Below are 7,154 nucleotides of genomic sequence, written 5' to 3'. Positions count from 1 at the left end.
AATAATAATAATAACAAAAAGCAAAATAATAATAATAATAATAATTACAATAAAAATAATAATAATGATAATAATTATAATAATATAAATAATAATAATAATAATAATATCGAGGTAATTAATAATAATAATAATAATAATAGGAATAATGATAATGAGAGAAATAATATCAATAATAATAATAGTAATAATAATGACAATAATAATAATGATAATAATAATAGTTATATAAATAATAAATAATAATAATAATAATAATAATAATAATAATAATAATAATAATAATAAATAACGACAATGAAAATTCATTCTCAAGTCAGTCCCAAGCACGGACAACAGAAAGATAAAAACCAAAGTTCAACGACCCTGCAGGAGGAAAAATACCTTATGATAATATGCCCCAAAAACCGCTAGCAGAATTAGTAACAAGATTTTTCCAGCAGGGTTGCCATTTTTCTAAAAGAGAAAAGGCAATTTCTAATCAAAAAAGCTTTAAAAGGCCAAAACATTAGTAGAAAAAGGCCAAATATATATTTAAAGGCCGCCTTTTTTTCATATTACTAGAGGCCAACCCATTTTTTGAATAGGCCAAATTATAAGTTTTTCTGGTCTAAAAAAGGACGAATTGGCAACCTGCTTTCCAGAGGAAGATAATAATATCTTGATCCAATCTGTATCGCAACGAACTCTTCCAGCTTTCCATTAGCATATAATGATGGAGAAAGAATATCATGGTGAATAATTTTTATCTTTCACAAGATAAGGAAAAGTTATCTTTTTAGATTGATGGAAAATTGCTAGAACTTGAGCAAATATAAATTATTATTATTATTATAATCAATATTTCTATTATCATTATTATTATTATTATCATTATCACCATTATTCTATCACAAGACAACGAAAAAATAATCTTTTTAGATTGCTGGAAAATTACTAGAACTTAAGCTAATATATTATTATTATTATTATTATTATTATTATTATTATTATTATTATTATTATTATTATTATTCTTTCACAAGACAATGAAAAAATATATTTCTAGATTAATGGAAAATTACTAAAACTTAAGCTAATATATTATTATTATTATTATTATTATTATTATTCTTTCCCAAGATAACGTAAAACCATATTTTCAGATTACAGGAAAATTACTAAAACTTGAGGAAACATATTATTATTATTATTCTATCACAAGACAAGGAAAAAATTATATTTTTATATTACTAGAAAAGTACTATAACTCTCGAGCTAATACATTTTTACCTCCGCCAACAAAGTTTGGAGGAGGTTATGTTTTCACCCCCTGTTTGTTCGTTTGTCTGTGAACAACTTTCTGGCCACACTTTTACTCATAGACTCTCAAGGATTAATTGTTTTCTTGGGACGTGGAAGTGATTCAATTTTGAAAGTCCTAGGTCAAAGGTCAAGGTCGAGCAAAAGGTAAACCGAATTAACTCTAAGGCTATCTGGTTACAAGAAATAAGCTGCCGTGGCGGAGGTATGCCCTCTACTGAGTACCCTTCTAATTGCAGTTATTACCTTTATTATTATCATTATTATTATTAGCTAAGATACAACCTTAGTTGGAAAAGCAGGATGCTATAAGGCAAAGGGCTCCATAGGGAAAAATAGCCCAGTGAGGAAAGAAATTAACGAAATAAATAAACCATAAAAGAAGCACTGAACAATAAAAATTATTTATCATCATTATTCTCATTAGTATTATTACTAGCCAAGCTACAACCCTAGTTGGAAAAGCAGGATGTTATAAGCCCAAGGGCTCCAGCAGGGAAAAATAGCCATGTGAGGAAAGGAAATATATATATATATATATATATATATATATATATATATATATATATATATATATATATATATATATATATATATATATATATATATATATTATATGAGAAGTAATGAACTATTAAAATGTAATATTTTAAGAACAGTAACAACATTAAAATAAATACTGCATTTTGATAGACAAAGAAATAATTAGACGAAAATTCAATTGTAATCTATTTCCAAATTATTGACTAATTACTTATCATACTGACAAAATTTCTCCTAATCTTCATGTTTTACTTTCCATTGTTATTTATAATTTTCTCTCTCTCTCTCTCTCTCTCTCTCTCTCTCTCTCTCTCTCTCTCTCTCTCTCTCTCTCTCTCTCTCTCTCCCTTTATGAGAGGAATCATGATAGGAATTGCAAAAGATGATAGAAGATCTGAATAAAGAAGGCTGAAATATAGGAATGAAAATGAATATAATTAAACTAAGATAATGTTCATTGAAAATGCAGAGACACAGCAATAAGAGTTATGGACGAATCTCTAGAGACTGTTAATGAATATACATACTTAGGAAGACAGTGTTTACCCATGACACAAGACCGAAATTAAAACAAGAATAAGCATCGAATGGAGAGCATTTGGTAAACAAAATTAGATTATGTATAGTAAAGTGCCGCTTTCTCTAAATAGAAAAGTATTATGAACTGTAAAGTGCCGCTTTCTCTAAATAGAAAAGTATTATGAAATTTAAACTGCCGCACTCTCTAAATAGAAAAGTATTTAATCAGAATTTAACCAGTATTAACTTAAGCTTCAGAAACTTGGACCCTTACTAAAGCCTTAGAATATGAAGCTAGTTTAAAGGTTTAAAGGTCGCTCATGAATAGCAGAGGCAAGGGACAGTGACATTGCCCTAGCAATCAGGACAATACCCTAGAGACTGACCATATATTATATGATCAGCGCCCAAGCCTCCTCTCCACCCAAGCTAGGACGAGGAGGGCCAGGCAGTGGCTGCTGATGACTCAGCAGAGAGACCTATAGGCTCCCCCAAACCCCCAAAACTTAGCTCACAAGGATGGTAAAGTTACAGACACTAATGGCACTAACGAGTCTGAGCGGGACTCGAACCCCCGACTGGCAAACACCAGGCAGAGACGTTACCAATCAGGCCACAGCAACTCAAAGAGCCATGGACAGAAAAATGAAACAGGAAAAGAGAAATATGGTTTTGAAATAAAACTAAAGTAGAGGATATTTTAACATGTAGAAATAGAACTGAATAAGGGCAGAAAATGAGAGCGGTCACTTGATATTAAAAAAAAAATGAGAGCGGACTTGCGCAAGCAGATCTTGGGGTTTCCAAGCACCTGCAAGAATGATACAGCACATTCAGGCAGGTTTGTGACTATACTTGCAAGCAGGTGCTTGCCAGACCAGAAGAAAGACTGCTAATCTTAACTTGCACCGACCGTGGAGAGAGAGAGAGAGAGAGAGTTACTTTGCCGAAAGTGTGCGTGATTGATTGAGGGAGATAAGGATAATGCTTGCAAGTGGTACATGCAGAGAGAGAGAGAGAGAGAGAGAGAGAGAGAGAGAGAGAGAGAGAGAGAGAGAGAGAGAGAGAGAGAGAGTTACTTTGCCGAAAGTGTGCGTGATTGACTGAGGGATACAATGATAATGATAATGCTTGCAAAAGTGGTACATGCAGAGAGAGAGAGAGAGAGAGAGAGAGAGAGAGAGAATTATTCACTATTTCTCGGCCCTTATGATGTGGTATTTTGTTTGAACATCTAGCGCACGTATTACAAATAAACTGAAATTACTAAGCAAATAACATAGTCCGTTTATACTTTGCAAACAAGCCAAGCTTTGCTTAATGTTGCAATTCAATTTAAAAACTTTTAATTTAACTAAGTTTATCATTATCATCATCTCCTCCTACGCCTATTAACACAAAGGGCCTCGGTTAGATTTCGCCAGTCGTCTCTATCTTGAGCTTTTAATTCAATACTTCAATATTCATCATCTCCCACTTAACGCTTCATAGTCCTGAGCCATGTAGGTCTAGGCCTTCCAACTCTTCTAGTGCCTTGTGGAGCCCAGCTGAAGTTGCAGACACTACAAGAAACTATCAACCTTGAGCGGGTCTCGAACTCCCGCCCAGGACATTGATAAACTGGGCCGTTCCCAATAGAGGAGCGATACAAAATGATTCTTAGCATGGTCAAAACGCCATTTTTGTCTTCTTGCTAGGAGACTTCAATGCTCCTATAGAAATAATCTAGGAGCAATGAGGTTACGTAAGCGATCATTGAACCGGCAACATAAGCGATAATGGCTAGACTGCCCCCCCCCCACCTATACACCAAGGACTATCTTTTAGTCATAAATACCAAGCAACGTGTAGGACGAGCCACACTAATACCATAAATATATTGCTATCTTTTTTTTTTCTAATGAATTTTTTGAAAAAAAAATGTTGTCTAGATATTTTTGCCATAATCTAAATGCAAAAGATTAATTCTATATTGGAGGATATATATATATATATATATATATATATATATATATATATATATATATATATATATATATATATATATATTCATTTAATGTCAGTGAGTCTAGGCATATATTGCATTTAATAATAAAACAAGGGCTTAGATCTTTTTGGCCATAATGTAAATGCATAACAGTTCTATTTAGAGGATATATATATACATATATATACATATATATATACACACATATATACACACACACACACACACATATATATATATATATATATATATATATATATATATATATATATATATATATATATATATATATATATATATATATATATATATATACACGATATCTGAGTCTAGGCCTATACAGTTTAGCATTGTAAACTAAGGCTATATTAGAAAAGTATTTTGGTCGGAACTAAAGACAAAATTATTATCATTATTATTATTATTATTTGCTAAACTACAACCCTAATTTGAAAAGGAGGATGATATAAGCCCAGTGGCTCCAACAGGGAAAATAGCCCAGTGAGGAAAGGAAACAAGAAAAAAATAGAATATTTTAAGAACAGTAACACCAACTAAATAAATATTTCCTATATAAACTATAAAAAACTTCAACAAGAGGAAGAGAAATTAGATAGAATATTGTCCCCGAGTGTACCCTCAAGCAAGAGAACTCTAACCATAGACAGTGGAAGACCATGAACAGAGGCTATGGCACTACACAAGACTAGAGAACAACGGTTTGATAAACGGTAACAAGAAGTATAGGCATATTAAAAGGCTAAAAGGGAGGTGCTAATGGGCGTGGCCTTACCATAACCATCTGGTGTGAATATGCAGAAATGCTGTTAATTACATTTGATTAAATAACGTGTCTATTTGATTATATATAATAGGCTAGGTAATGATACGGTATTGTAATAATTTACGGAAGATAAAGATATATTTGTGATTGGCTATTTTTCCGTATTGGGGCCCTTGGGCTTATAGCATCTTGCTTTTCCAACTAGGGTTGTAGCTTGGATGATAATAATAATAATAATAATAATAATAATAATAATAATAATAATAATAATTGGCAGGTAGTGATTGGATAAACATCAAAATGCCTAAAAACGCTAGCAAGAAACTAAGTTAAAAAAAAAACAATTAACATTGAGTAACATTTTAAAATAGGTTACTATATTAACAACAACAACAATAATAATAATAATAATAATAATAATAATAATTTGTGTATTTTAAATCCATATTTAAGAGGCTAAAATAAAATATTAACTAAGTTAAAAAAAACAACAACAACATTGAGTAACATTTTAAAATAGGTTACTATATCAACAATAATAATAATAATAATAATAATAATAATAATAATAATAATAATAATTTGTGTATTTGAATCCTTATTTAAAAGGCTAAAATAAAAATAAAATATCAGTGGGTTACCCAATCAAATAAAATAATAATAATAATACTAATAACAATTTGTGTATTTTAATCCGTATTTAAGAGGCTAATATACAAAAAATATCAGTAGGTCACCCGGTCAAATAATTATGTCCAACAGAAGCGAACAATTTCAGTTGTTTTCTTCCAACTCACGTTTTCTTAATCATAGAAAAGTTCAGTGGCGAGACAATATGTCACAACGTCACTCGTTATATCAATAAAGATTCCTTCAAATAAATCTAGTCATTGTTCTATTAAAACGCGCACAATAAGTCTATAACACATATAAAACGCGAAGAAATTAAACGTCACGACATGATGGTTGCCTCACTAAATGCACAGATGTTGCGTCGACAACGGCTGAAGTGTGACTGACCGTTGACTTCATAAGTCTCCCACACATAACCAGATATTCCCTAGACAGATACCGAAATATCCCTAGATTGGAGTGACTAAAATCCCTGGTTTAAACGTTTAGATACCAATTAGGAGGATATATCAATATCATTTTGTTGTTTATTACGTAATATATTCATCAGAAACATAATAGAAACAGTTCCACAGTTTTAACTCGAATCGCAAGTCTCCCACGCGTTACCAGATATTCCCTAGACACATCGAAATATCCCTAGGTTGTAGTCAAGAAAATCCCTAGTTTCAACATCTTGATCTCAATCAGGCGGAAATATCAATATTATTTTGTTATATATTACGTAATATAACCATCAGAAATATAACAGAAACTTTAGGAGGATATATCAATATTAGATTGTTATTTATTACGTAATATAATCATTAAAAACATAACAGAAACAGTTCCACAGTTCCGTACCCAAATATTTAAAATCTAGGGATAAATTCCTAGTTGGCGACAGGGTTGCCAGGTTATCTAAATGAGAAAAGGCCAACTTATAATCAAGAGCAGCTTTAAAAGGCCAACCCATTAGTAGAAAAGGCCAAATATATAGTATTTAAGGCCCACCTTAATTTCATGATTTTTAAAAAAGGCCAAATTTGAGTTTTTTTTTGGGCCTGAAAAAAGGTCAAACTGGCAACCCTGGTTGGGGACGAGGTAAGCCGATGCAAGTTGCCACATACCGCCAGACATACTTTAGTAATTAGGCCTACATCATTTGCCATGATGTTCGCATTTCCTTATATAAATGTGATTATAAATTCAATGTTTAATTGCTCTTATGTGAATGATTTAAATTTAAATACGAGATTGGACTCGCGGGCTTTATAAGTACGTTATATTACATAATAATAGTGATTACTTCAAAAGTTCAAACTTGCAACGAATATTTTTATGTTGAATAGGCTGACATATATATCTTTTAATAGTTTATGTATAAAAATCTATTTTAATGCTACT

General features: G+C 31.3%; 1 protein-coding gene across 2 annotated transcripts in view; it reads right to left on the bottom strand.

Moving 5' to 3' along the window:
• Window positions 1-6,149, bottom strand: part of LOC137652512 (carbohydrate sulfotransferase 11-like) — an 88,832-nt gene extending 82,683 nt beyond the window's left edge. The window contains exon 1 of one of the 2 annotated variants that reach the window (XM_068385959.1): window positions 6,111-6,149. The gene's annotated coding sequence lies outside the window, so the exon portion shown is untranslated. Of the gene's footprint in view, window positions 1-5,932; window positions 6,058-6,110 lie in introns of those variants that run through there. The other variant, XM_068385960.1, reaches the window with a different exon arrangement.
• Between the last annotated feature and the right edge of the window lie 1,005 nt (window positions 6,150-7,154).

This window comes from Palaemon carinicauda, chromosome 13 (assembly GCF_036898095.1).
Source record: "Palaemon carinicauda isolate YSFRI2023 chromosome 13, ASM3689809v2, whole genome shotgun sequence".
In the NCBI taxonomy this organism is placed as follows: Eukaryota; Metazoa; Arthropoda; class Malacostraca; order Decapoda; family Palaemonidae; genus Palaemon; species Palaemon carinicauda.
Note: the sequence above shows the minus strand (reverse complement) of the source record. Positions and strands in the feature narration are given on the sequence as shown.